This window comes from Argiope bruennichi, chromosome 3 (assembly GCF_947563725.1).
Source record: "Argiope bruennichi chromosome 3, qqArgBrue1.1, whole genome shotgun sequence".
Classification (NCBI taxonomy): Eukaryota; Metazoa; Arthropoda; class Arachnida; order Araneae; family Araneidae; genus Argiope; species Argiope bruennichi.
The window spans coordinates 120488809-120501497 of NC_079153.1; the positions used below are offsets into that span (position 1 = coordinate 120488809).

Sequence of the window (12689 nt, forward strand, 5' to 3'; positions counted from 1 at the left end):
TCTTTTAAAAATCGTCTTTGTCAATATTTTTTTTTAAATATAACAATCGGAGGAAAAATAACACAAAAATGAATTTGTTATATCTAAAAAAAAAAAAAAAATCGAATTTTAACATGGTGTAAAAATATTTTATCTGTAATAATTGCCTACGAAGTTACAGTGGAATAAAGACAAATTTTTTGAGAATTTCTAACTAATTGAATATATACTTAATTTTTGTAGTTTGGAAAATTGAAAGTATTCTTTATCTTGTTTCAAATTTTATTTGAATTTGACTGAATTGTTTTGCTGAAGATGTAAAAGATACGTACATAGCCTTAATGTCTTTTATTCATTTTATGAGTAAAATGAAGAATTTTACTTATACGGCGATTAGAAATATTATGAATGCAATTTTCTTCAAAATGTGACATATAATTTATAAATTATTTTGAAATAGGAAAAACGGAAAAGATTTATTGTTAATATGTATGTTTCGATGGCAGTAAATCTGCGCCATTAATTATTATTCACGCGAATATAAAAGCTGCATAACTAATTGAGTTAATATAATTAGTCCTTTCACAACATTATAAATAAGATTAAAATCATTAAAACAAAGTTGTGAAGTATAGGATGAATACGACTTCGATTGATGAAACTACATTTAAAAAATAATTCACAGTTGTTTTAACTTAGGCAGGGAAACTGAATTTTGTTTTTTAATCAAATGAAGATTTCAGAACCCGTCGAATCAGAGAATTCTTATTTGCATTTAAATTGATAATGTTCAGATCTTATTACATATGCACTATAAATGTGCTGTAACAATAAAAATATGCTGTAACAATAACAATAAAAATATTGTAGATCAAATATAAAAATCTTCATTGATCCTAGGCAAGATAGAATAAATGGATACAATATTAGAAGTTTAATTAAGTGCAACGCAAAGTTGAGTTGCATGGAATTCTGTATTGACTAATTTTTTTAAAGATAATTTCCTGTGCTGTGTATGGATTTCATAAGATATATAAATGAAGATGAAATGCAAAGTTTTATGGAGTGAGATCATCTTTGTAATGATTGTGTAATTGTAAAAAAATTGTCTTTTCTGGTATCGAATTCTAAATGGTCTCAAAAGTTACATCTTTGCAAACTGAATTAGTGTATAGGTATTGAAAAACTTTTCTTGAATTTTTAGTTCGCGCAAAAAACCTAAAGTCTGGCAAAACGGAAAAATACCTCTAAATATAGGTTTATCCTAAAATTATATAGGATTATATTTCTTGGTTTCTAATAGTGCTTAAATGCTTCATCTTAGCTACCAGAAAAAAAAATGCATCTGTAAATTACATGCTACATTTTAAGTTCCCACAAAAGTCCCAAAATTTTGGAATGAAAAATTGAGGTCTTTACTGTTTTAGGAGTGAAAAATTGAGGTCTTTACTGTTTTACAAATCATATTAAATTATAAAAGCCATATTGCAGGATTCTTCGATAATGCGAGCGATTTTATACATTCTGTTTTGACAAGGATGCATCATTTTACAGCTCGTTGCCAGGAAAAAGACCCGGAACCCACAATGTGGAGACCATTTCACTACAGGTTCCATTCGCCGATATTACGTCACTGACATATCACTTACAAGGCTCACGAATCAAGTAAACGTACTCTTCTCTTCTTGTTCTTTGATACATTTTTGCTCCTTATTTATTTATATTTTTTGTTGAAATATAATATTTATTATCTTTTCTGAAATCAAGGCGTGTTCTCTTTGTTGCCTTGAGCTGGGTCGTATCTTCTCTCATAATCTGTCATTTAATAAGATATTGAGTGCACTTTATTTTATAATTATATGAGGTAATAGGCTTTATTATATCATATAAGGGTAAATCAACGATTTTTCATTTACATTCTAAAACTTTAGGCTTCACTCAAAATAAAACATTTTTTAACATACATATATATATACACTCATGTCCAAAATTAAGGTCACAAAAATGTTTTTCAAAGTAATTCTAAATAGCTACCAGTAAAATTTAAACAAATTATATTTTGTATATTGTGAAGGACCGATAACACGATATTAACCTTTGTTATGGGAAAAATGTTGTTCAGCATTAGTTTTTGAGGAACTACTGAAATTAGACCGTTTAGGCATCTGGGATTTTTGCCTGCAATTTTGTGAATATTGCATTAAAACAAAAAATTTAACCTGTTTCCAGTGAGAATGAGTTCTCGTAATCGTTTAGACGATTCCTTGAGATGGAGAGCCGTTGGCAGGCTTGAAGCAGGGTAGTGTCAGGCGGAGGTGGCTCGATTGTTACAAGTGGCACCGAAAGTGGTATTCAGGTTGTGGAATCAATTCCAAACAAGTGGTACAACCAGGAAGGTCCGCCAAGGCTGTCACAGAGCAACGACGTCTGCACAGGATCACTATTTAGCATTAAGCACACGACGGCATAGGCTGACAATGGCTCCTCAACTTGCTCGTGACCTTGCTGCTGCGTCTGGAATAAGAATTTCCAGACAAAAAGTATACAGACGTCTAGCAGAGAGGGCTCTTTATGCCCGGCGACCAGTTGAGTGCGTCCCTTTGACTGCATTCAACAGAAAAGCCCGGCTGTTGTCGTGCCTAACATATCAGTCTTGGGCACAGCAAGAATGGGGGCATTTTCTTTTCAGTGATGAGTCCAGATTTACCACACAGAGTGACACTCGTCGAATCTTCATCTGGAGAGAGCGAGAAGCTCGCTATCATCCCTCCAACGTAAAAGAAATCGACAGATTTGGTGGCAGAGGAATCCTTGTCTGGGGTGGCATAATGGTGGGCAGTTGCACACCACTGCACGTCTTCGATTCGGATACTGTCAATGGACATCGCTATAGGGATGAGATCCTTGAAGACTATGTGAGGTTGTTCCGGGGTGCTTTTGGCCCAGACATCATTTTTATGGACGATAACGGGCGTCCACACAGAGCCCACATCGTTGATGATTTTTTTGAGGGAGAGGATATTCGACGTATGGACTGGCAATCGAGGTCTCTGGATCCCAATCCTATTGAACATGTTTGGGATGGTATCGGAAGAGCCATTGCAGAGCATAACTCCCCCCCCTCCTAATACCCACCAAGTGTTAAAAGCTGTGCTTTTGGAAGAATGGGCCTTGTTGCCTCAAGCATTTATTGACACCCTCATAAAGAGTATGAAAGTTCGTTGTGAAGCCTGTATAGCAGTGCACGGTGGTCATACTCCATATTCGACAGGCTTTCCCCGAGATAAATGCTTTATCTCTGATTCATAATATAAAATTTTTGATATAACCTGTTTCTTAATTCCCAATTAAAATCTTTTCTATGTTGTTATGTGTCTATGTTCTTTCTTCCATTGTAGTGTACCTCTGTGCCAAATTTCGTGGGAACACAGTGAATAGTTTTTCCATTTTTCGCAGATTTTATGTTTGTGACCTTAATTTTGGACATGAGTGTATATAAAACTAAACTAAACATGACCTAACAACTAAATAGAAAGAAGTCGCCTGACAACTAAGATGAAGTATTTAAAAGCTATTAGAAAGAAAAAAAACCGTAGTCCATACAATTTTCAGTAAAAGTAGTTTTTACAAATTTTATACTTTTCGTGTGAAGATTTAAGGCACAATGTTTCCAATATCTTTTCTTTGATTAACATATGAAAATACAATTTTTGAGCTCTACTAGATATTGATATTAGAAAAACAGATTCAAACTTTTTGAGAAATCAACAATTTTTGGTGTAAAGATTACAAATCAATTCGTCAGCTATCATGTTCTCATTCCCTCAAAAATATTTTTCGAATTCTAGATATAAAATGTACCGGTTCTTCAAATTATCGAAATTGATTTTTTTTTAACACTTATAATTCTTATTCTTGTTTTGCTGGAAATTAAAAAGAAATAATATAACATCTAAAAACTGGATAAATTCTTTTGACAGTAATTTCGATTGGAAAATAATTTCGGTTTACTAACGACCTTCTGCCATGACTTAAAGTTCACGAACTAGAATTAATTGTGATTTAATCAAAATTCATGAAAAACTTAATGAAAAGATACAAGCAATTCTTTAGAATAAGAGGAAATTAAACGATCTGTAAAAGTATTTTATGATGAATTTGATAAAAACCACAAACGACTTTTTGATTAAAAAGTCAATAAAAAAGGATTCTTCTCACTACTTGACATTAAAATGAAGGCTTTTTTTTCCACGACCCAGAAAACCCTGTGCACTCACGCGTGAAAAACGATTTCCCTGTCAATTAGAACCACTGCTTCTTTTTATGGCAGAGCGCTTTAAATGAATGAAGACATATTACAAACATTTTGCGCTTTAATTATTATTCCAAGAGTCTCAGAAAGAAAAAGAAATGAACATTTCTTTCTTTTCACATGATTCTCCTTAACGTTTATTATGGAGTGGGAAACTATTTTCAGAAACTATCACGAGAAGGAAAATCTTGTACTAGCTGACATAACCCATCGTTGCACGGGATGAATACATTTTTCGTGTCTTTTAGCAATAAGACCTAAGATTTAATTGATTGCTACGAAACAAACTTTCCCTATATTTCGAATTTGTGAGCAAAATCTGAAAAACCTTTAACTCAAGAAAAAAAAAAAAAAAAAAAAAAAGGTCGCAATTATCGCATATCAAATAACCCAATGGGAAAGTTAAAAAGAAAATACTTGATATTACTAATCTAATGAATGTTTTAACGACAAAAAAATAAATAAATAAATAAAGGTTACCTTTACATTTTTTACAGCGCTATGATGTCATGAAACTGGTCTTCATTAGAAAGTTTTGTGTATATGATGAGAGGAGCATACGTAGGACAGTTAAAATAACAATTTTAAATGTTTGATATCTTTATATGTATTATATCTGAATAATATCAATGAAATAAAAGAAAATTTCCCCGACGAACACACTGGTTGCGAAAAATGACTAATAATTAATAAAAGGTTGCTTTTTATCAAATCTATCTAGTAAAATCTGATTCAGCGAAAATATCTCTATTTCTCTATTGATATTTGTTATAGATACACTAATTTCCCTTATAATTCTATCGACAGGTGATCAAAATGGTGAATGAAAGTAACGACAACTTTTCATAAATCTTGCTGATATCTCAGTTGAAAGACCGAAAATAGAAATATTATTCAAAATTGTCTATTATTTAACCAAATGTAGTTTAAACTGTAGGTTAAATGGAAGATAATTTACTCAAACGCTTGACAGTCTGTCCACTTCGCGTCGTCAACATCCGTTGCAAGGATTTTTAATTCAATCGATTCAAAATTTTCTATTTTATTCATTTGGCACCATGTCATTTATTTTACACATTGCAGCCATTCTACTGATTTTAACTGTTATATATTTCGATTTCTTACAATATATTAATTTTAAAACAGTTTAGGTTGTAAACTATTATATTTGTTATTATCCAGCTCGCACCGCCATCGTTCAGACATTATAAAGGCAGTTAGCAACGAAATTCTCATATTTTTGCCAATGAAGGGACTACTGCCCTTCTCCGGCCCCTCCACTGCCGCTGTCTCTGCATAAAATTAATGATTTTCCATGGAATCGAACAGGAGGGGATAATTCTGAAAATGGCCGAAAAGGGAAGGGGGAAAAATAAAAATGCTTTTGAATAAATTTTGGTTTCCGTACGAATGAGTCTCTCCATACAATTATGAATTAATAAACTAAAATTTTTGAATATGCAGATTTATTGTTTAGTTTTTGTATTCATTTTTTTTCATTCATTCATCAGAGCATTTAATGTCTCAAGTTGCATAAAATATAATTATATACTTCCCTTAGACCATTTTGTTAGCAAATGCATGTCTATTACTAAAAGTTTACAAATTAGCTGTTGGGCCCTAAATTGAAAAGATATCCTGCACATATTAAGTGCAAGTGGAAATGATTAAGCTGCCATTAATTTAAAAAAACATTTTTTATTGAAATCAAGCATTTTTTTTAAAAATATGAGTAATGAAATCGGAGTTGCTCCGCATTTAAATCTTATGTGCTTACTATAGAATATCTTTCATAATTTATATAAATTTATGCAATATCTCAAGAATAATTATGACTTGTTTAACAATATTTTTTTGTTTCAGTTTATGAATATATTTCAAAAAATTATGAAGTTTAAATTTTAGATAATCCGTTGGTCCTCAGCAATCATATTCTGCGAAATATTCTTGACACTTCAAAATTTTAAGAAATAAATGAATGTTCCTATCTTCTACTATTAAATCTAGTCAATTTTTAAGTTTTGAATAGAATAGTCTATAGCAATCAACATTTTCATAATCATAGGCCAATCACTGTCGGAAAAACCCTGACAGAAGATTGGCGCATCTTCTTTGGGACGATCGATGAAGTGGTCTAAAATTGCTAGTTTTTATAGAAGATTGATATTCAAATTTCATAAATTAGCCGATTTTAATAATTGATTTAGTTAATTGGAGTTCAACAATTTTTATTTCGAATATTGGTGTTTCAAGAATATTTTGTTAAATAAGATTCAAATAGCAGATGACCTAGTATTTAAAAATTTAAAATTCGTATTTCATCGGAGCATTTATTGACTCAAGTTATATAAAATATAATTATTTAGTGCAATTAGATCATTTCGTTAGGAGATGTATGCCCAAATTAGCTGATGGGTGCTAATTAGAGTGATTATCCTATATATATTAAACCACGTTTGCCTAAAATTAAACTGTTTTATTGAATTAATGATATAGATATTGTAAAGTATCATATAACACTTTTCCTCCAATTACTTTTTAGAATATCATATTTCAAATTTTTTTCACTTTATAGAGACACGTGTTGAAAATTACACTTTTTTATATTTAATTTTCAATAATATTTGATTTATGTTTTTACTTTGAACTTCTGTTAATGTGATGGCAACACGTTGATAAAAACTAATTTTCTCCCATGCTCATGAAACGTGCTCGTGCAGATTAAATTTTATCTTATGGGAAATAAACTGTTAAAAAATATGGTTAAAATATTTATTTAAAAATTCTTTAAAAATAGAAATTTAATTTGTAGGTAAAAACATTGGTATCATTAAAAAGAGAACTTTTTTGGATTTCAATTTGATGCAAAATTCATTTTTGTGCGATAATATTTTCGGAAGTTAATAGCAGAAAAACGCCGAAATTTCACTTAATTTTTAATTAATTAAAATTCTAATTAAAAATTCAAAAAAAAAAATCGCTCCGAGGTACACATTCTCGGCCTCCAAGATATACATATGCCAAATTTGGTAGCTGCAGGTAGGACGGTGTGGCCTGTAGAGTGCCAACACACACACACACACATTGAGCTTTATTATAAGTATAGATATAGATAAAGGTTACAGTTACGAATAATAACGTGCACACATGCACACACAAAAAAAATGCATATCGTTGTAATGCTCTCTGCAAATTAAAAATTCCTTTTTTAATGAGCATTAACATGCTAAATTTGGTAGCTTTAATTCCAACGGTCTGCTCTAAGAATGGGTATTGATCGATTTAAGTTGCATCATGTAATTAATTGATAGCATCCAGCCTGTAATTTATTTTCATGCAAATCTCTCAAAAATTTTTTTTCATTTTAGCCAAGTAGTTTCTTTTTAGATTTTTTAAACAATTGGAGTATTTCAAACTGTTATCAGATTTTCTTATTATGTACATTGAAGAAAATTCTAGTGCACAAAAGTCATTATCAAATTTCAAAATTTTTCTGAAATATAACTAAAAGCACACATGAAAAAACATCAGCACTGTCCCTAAGATTTTGAACGTATAACTATGCTACTTAGTAGAATATTATATTCTGTTGATTCTACTGATTCCGTTACAATTTTCTTCCGAGATATATTATGTTCTTTCTCTCTCTTTTTTAAATATAAAGCGTACTTCCATGACCAGTTTTATTCGGATGTTTTCCCACGCTGATCTTGATGCGTACGCGATTTAATTTAAATAACTCAACTCAATTATTTCTATAAGAATGCAAACGATAATTTAAAAATACTTATGATTTTTTAAAAATAATAGTTTAATTAAAATTCTTTTCTAGTAGCTGTAATTGTTATTTTTTCACGCAAGTAAATTTTCCTTGTTCACTTCATTTTAAGAAGAAGAATTAAAAGAATCTGACGACATATGTCAGGCATTTGAATAATCAGTAAAGCTTTATTTTTTTGTTTAGTCATTCTAAATTCTTATTAATTAGATCTCATGACGATCTTCCAGTTCTTTTTCTTTTTTACTTTGTATAATATTTCCTGAATTATTTTTATGAAAAATTATTATGAAAAATTTTCGAGAAAAATAAAAGAGAGGGCTTGTGAAAAATAAGCCGTAAAACAATAAAAATTTCCTTCTGATATCTCAAATGTTTTGCATTTTAGGAATGATTTTTTTAAATTTTCTGTATTTTCTATATTTAAAGAATATTAAATTAGCAGATTTCAATGTTTGTTGAATCTGTTCAGCTTACAGTTAATGTAGGGACATCAATTAATAATATACTCTGAAGTATGCTTATTTTTCTTACGTACAAACAATTGTCTTTACATGAAAAGTGGAGGATTTATTTGAATAGTAAAAGAAACAATGCAGGAATGAAGAATGAAATTAATATGAACTTTCAAAAAAATAAGCAATAAACAGGAAGTTGCGTTGATATTGAAACGAAATGTTTAAATAATAGGCTAAAAGAAAATAAAATAATTCATTATAGGTGAAAAATAAAGAATTGAAAGGAACACACAGAAATATTACAAATATCTGAATTTTCGTATGATTAAGGATATTTCGCTTAACTCCGAGGATACAATAAAACTATTTTGCTCTATTTATACGTCATAATAATCGATAATTATAGAAAATAATCGATTTTTCAAGAAATTCTGAGTTGAACTGGAAAAACATTTCAAAGCAAGAATTGAGATTATTCTATGCGAGTTAAAAATTTTCAGAACAAAGCAGAATCGAAATTGAATTTTCGAGGAATCTCTACGCTTCAGATTTCCTTCGAATCCAAAAATAATTCAATAATTTTGGAATTTGTCTGTCTGTCTGTTGTGCTTATTCAAAAATACTTCAAGATAGAAAGATGAAATTTGATATATGGTCTTTGTACCAAATATGTAAATAACCGTAATCAACGAATGAACAAAATCCATATGCAGTAACCTTGTCTGTCTGGCTACAGATTGCATATGAACATAAGAACAACAAAATGCAAAAAACTACATGGATAAATTTGCTATGAAATTCTCTTCCTTAAATTAAAGTTTTGCATTGGTGTCAGTCGGTTCGGAAAAAAGCATATCCAGAATACAAATTCGTTTTCTTTTCACTATAATGCGAATCATAAAAGGCTCATGTAGGGACTCTGAAAATAAAAATCTGAATATTTTTGCCTTTCGCGGCATAGTTCAGTATTTACCATTTTGACATTATTTTGGGGAAGTCGATCATATCTTTATTAGAAAGTATGAAAAACGTTTTGGGAAAATCACTGGTTTAATGTCGAGAAGATATCTTCGCCACTTCAAAAAGAAATCTCTAACATCACCCCTTAATGAGAATAGAAGATCAAATTTCAATTTTATTACGACATCACTTTGTGCAAAATTCTATTGTTGGTGTAGTATATTCTAACGAAATTGCGCTTCCTAAGAAATTGCAATTAAAACTTTCAATTTCAGCAATTGATATGAATTTTCGTTGAATAAACAAGTAAACTGAATGAGCTTTCAAATATACTTTGGTCAAAAGAACAAAATAACCTACTTCCTTGAAATCAACTTAAGGAACAGGGGGTGATTATTCTTGATTCGTTATAACTTATTTCCTTCTTTTTTGCTAGCTGGAGCAAGATATTTGATAAAAGTTTTGAAATAACAGGGAATAAAAATTCATTGCATCATTCATTTAGATAAATATGCTGTTCCTACATGATACAAATTATACCAACAATTCTTAGAGAAAATATAAGCGACTTTTTTTAAAAAAAATTTCAAATAGTAGAAGTTAATGTTCTAAAAGAATCTTTGAAAAAGCATTCGATACAATAAATTTTTTGCTATTAATCATTTCCTTTCTAGATCATTTGTTGCTTTTACTTACATTTTACATTTCCTTTCATTTTAGCAGCTCAATTTCTATGTACTACAAGGCATGAATTCAGTTGTTAGAAATGATTCATTAATTGTTAGTATTGCTTCATTTTGAATTTGAAAACTTTCCGAAATGTGTTTCTATAAAGTGATAAGACCTAAACATTTTTTTTAAAAATGTGTGGTTTTGATGTGTGCAGTTCTTGTAGTATTTGACACGAGGCAATAAAAGCTGGAATTTTTACTGAAGATATAGAAATGATTTAATTATAACACAGGAAAGAAGACGTATTTTAATAGAAATTACACTCACAAATTATCCCATTTAATTTTAATTAAAAACTCGATTTAAAGATATTATTGATGAAAATTGTGGCTTCAAGTTCAAAATATTTTTTATAAAACATTTTTACGTAACTAGACTTGTTTCATGTTTATAAAGAGGGATTTTTGTAATAAAGTTTTGAGTTTTGTCTGAATTTTGAAATTTTGTATTTTTGTGTGTTCTGGGTGAAATTACAGTATTTTAATGTCTTCAGAAATACTCATCACTTAATCAATTAATTTGATTAAATCTTCCTTCCAGAGGAGTTTACTAGTAGTAAATTAGAGAAAAAATGATTTAAAGATTATATAAACTTAATAATTTGAATTATTAGTGAGTAAAAGATAGACGATAATGAAAATACTTTTTAAAAATTGTTTTTTGCATACAAATAAAAGTGCTTTTTAAAATTTACTTTATTAAATTTATCAATGGCGTCATAGAAGGTCATATCATTTATCTAACTGATGCTGTCTGGAAATTTCAAGACATCATATTACAACCATTTAAAGAAGTTAGAGGGAAAAAAAGAATGATTCGAAAGCACGTCAAAAATATGACATACAAAAAAAGATTGTGAAAACAATATTGCATTTCGAAGAAAAGGGTCCTTTGTTAGGTTTTTAGATGTACTCGCTTTCAAATGCCACCTGTTTCGAGGGGAGGGAGGTCTGGTGGCAAACCAAACAGATTCACAACAATTGCAAAAGGAAAGTAAACATTCTCGAATGAGCGAGTCAAGGACAATCCCGCTGAAAGAGCACGAGATGCTGGTGTATGACCCAGTTCTGTACCCTCCTAATTTTTTTTTTTTTTTTTTTTTTTGCTTTTCTGACCCAATGACACTGACCGTCCGACCTTTCAGCGAGAGGGAAAGCGTATGTAACTGTTATGATTACGTAGATTACATCAGAGTTTAGAACATGCTGTTTTGCAAGAGATTTTGAAAACGAGCCTCGAGAAATGTCCAAAAGGAATATTGCGGCGAGAATTTCATTCAGCAATGTACGTCTACAACTAACTTCTCGAGTTCTGGGGCGGTCGGTACAGATGATAAAAGTAGCAAGTTATTTATGCGTAAAACCAAGAATTATTTAGGACGCTTAATACTTTCTGATTTTCAACAAGGGTAGGTTTACATTTTTAGAGATATTTTCTATTTCGCATACATAAAATAAATTTCCATTAGTTTCAAATAAAACGTCTATTACATTATAATTATAAACGTACTCTCACAAATATTTTTTATTTTCTTTTTCATAATCTTTTCTTTTCTAATTTTGCAGCAAAATTTGTTTACTTATAATTAAGAAATAATGTTTGATAATTCTCTGATAATTTGTTAAACAGGGTGTGGTCAAATAGCTAATTTCTAAACATTTGGGGAGGGAAATATACCCTTAATCAGAAGAATGTTTTAAATGACATAAAGAATTAAATTTTATGTTCATTGAGCCCACAGATAAAAATACTACAAAAATCAGTTACTCTATATAGCTATGTAGCTCTCTTAGCCACATTTAGTGAAACATTCTTGAAAAACTAACTTTTTGAAAGAAAATAAAAGACCCAGATTTCTCAGATCAAAACTAACCGAGTTTCGAAATTTTAAATATCATCATTTTAGAAAATTTTATACTATTTCAGTGGCAGATTTGACGAAGCTGAGCACGTCTCAATGAAATAACTTTAGTTGATTAGCAGTTCAAAATGATAATGTTAAAAGCTTTGTAACTCGCTCAGTTTTAATCGCAGAAATATATAACATTTTCGCTTAAAATGGTAATGTGCCAAGAATATTTCACTGAATATGGCTAAGAGGACTGAGGGACTATATAAAAATTTAAGCATCAAAATAATGTCAGCAATATATTTATTGATTCCAACAACATAAAATAGAATTCTTATTTCATTTAAAACATTTTTCTGTTTGGATAAATATATCCATTTCTAACGGTTTCGAAACAATCAACCTTTAATGTTAAAGCAAAAATACGCAATGGTATCACAAATTGTAACTATATTTCGTCTATGAATATGCCATTCGGTTAGAATGGATCTAGATTATCTATTTTAATTAAATAGCATATTCATAGAGCATATTTCACATACTCCGGCGTAGGGCTAGCGCGTATTCCCCGTGATCTGGGTGTCCCGGGTTCGAGCATGGTTGTTCGTCTTCTGTGTTCTA

The 12689-nt window shown here is 30.2% G+C and overlaps 1 protein-coding gene across 1 annotated transcript in view; it reads left to right on the plus strand.

Annotated features, from left to right (window-relative positions):
• Positions 1-1533: 1533 nt before the first annotated feature.
• The window catches only part of LOC129963440 (elongation of very long chain fatty acids protein AAEL008004-like), a 69843-nt gene continuing 58687 nt past the window's right edge, over positions 1534-12689 (plus strand). Inside the window, exon 1 of the mRNA XM_056077806.1 lies at positions 1534-1644. The gene's annotated coding sequence lies outside the window, so the exon portion shown is untranslated. The remainder of the gene's footprint in view (positions 1645-12689) is intronic.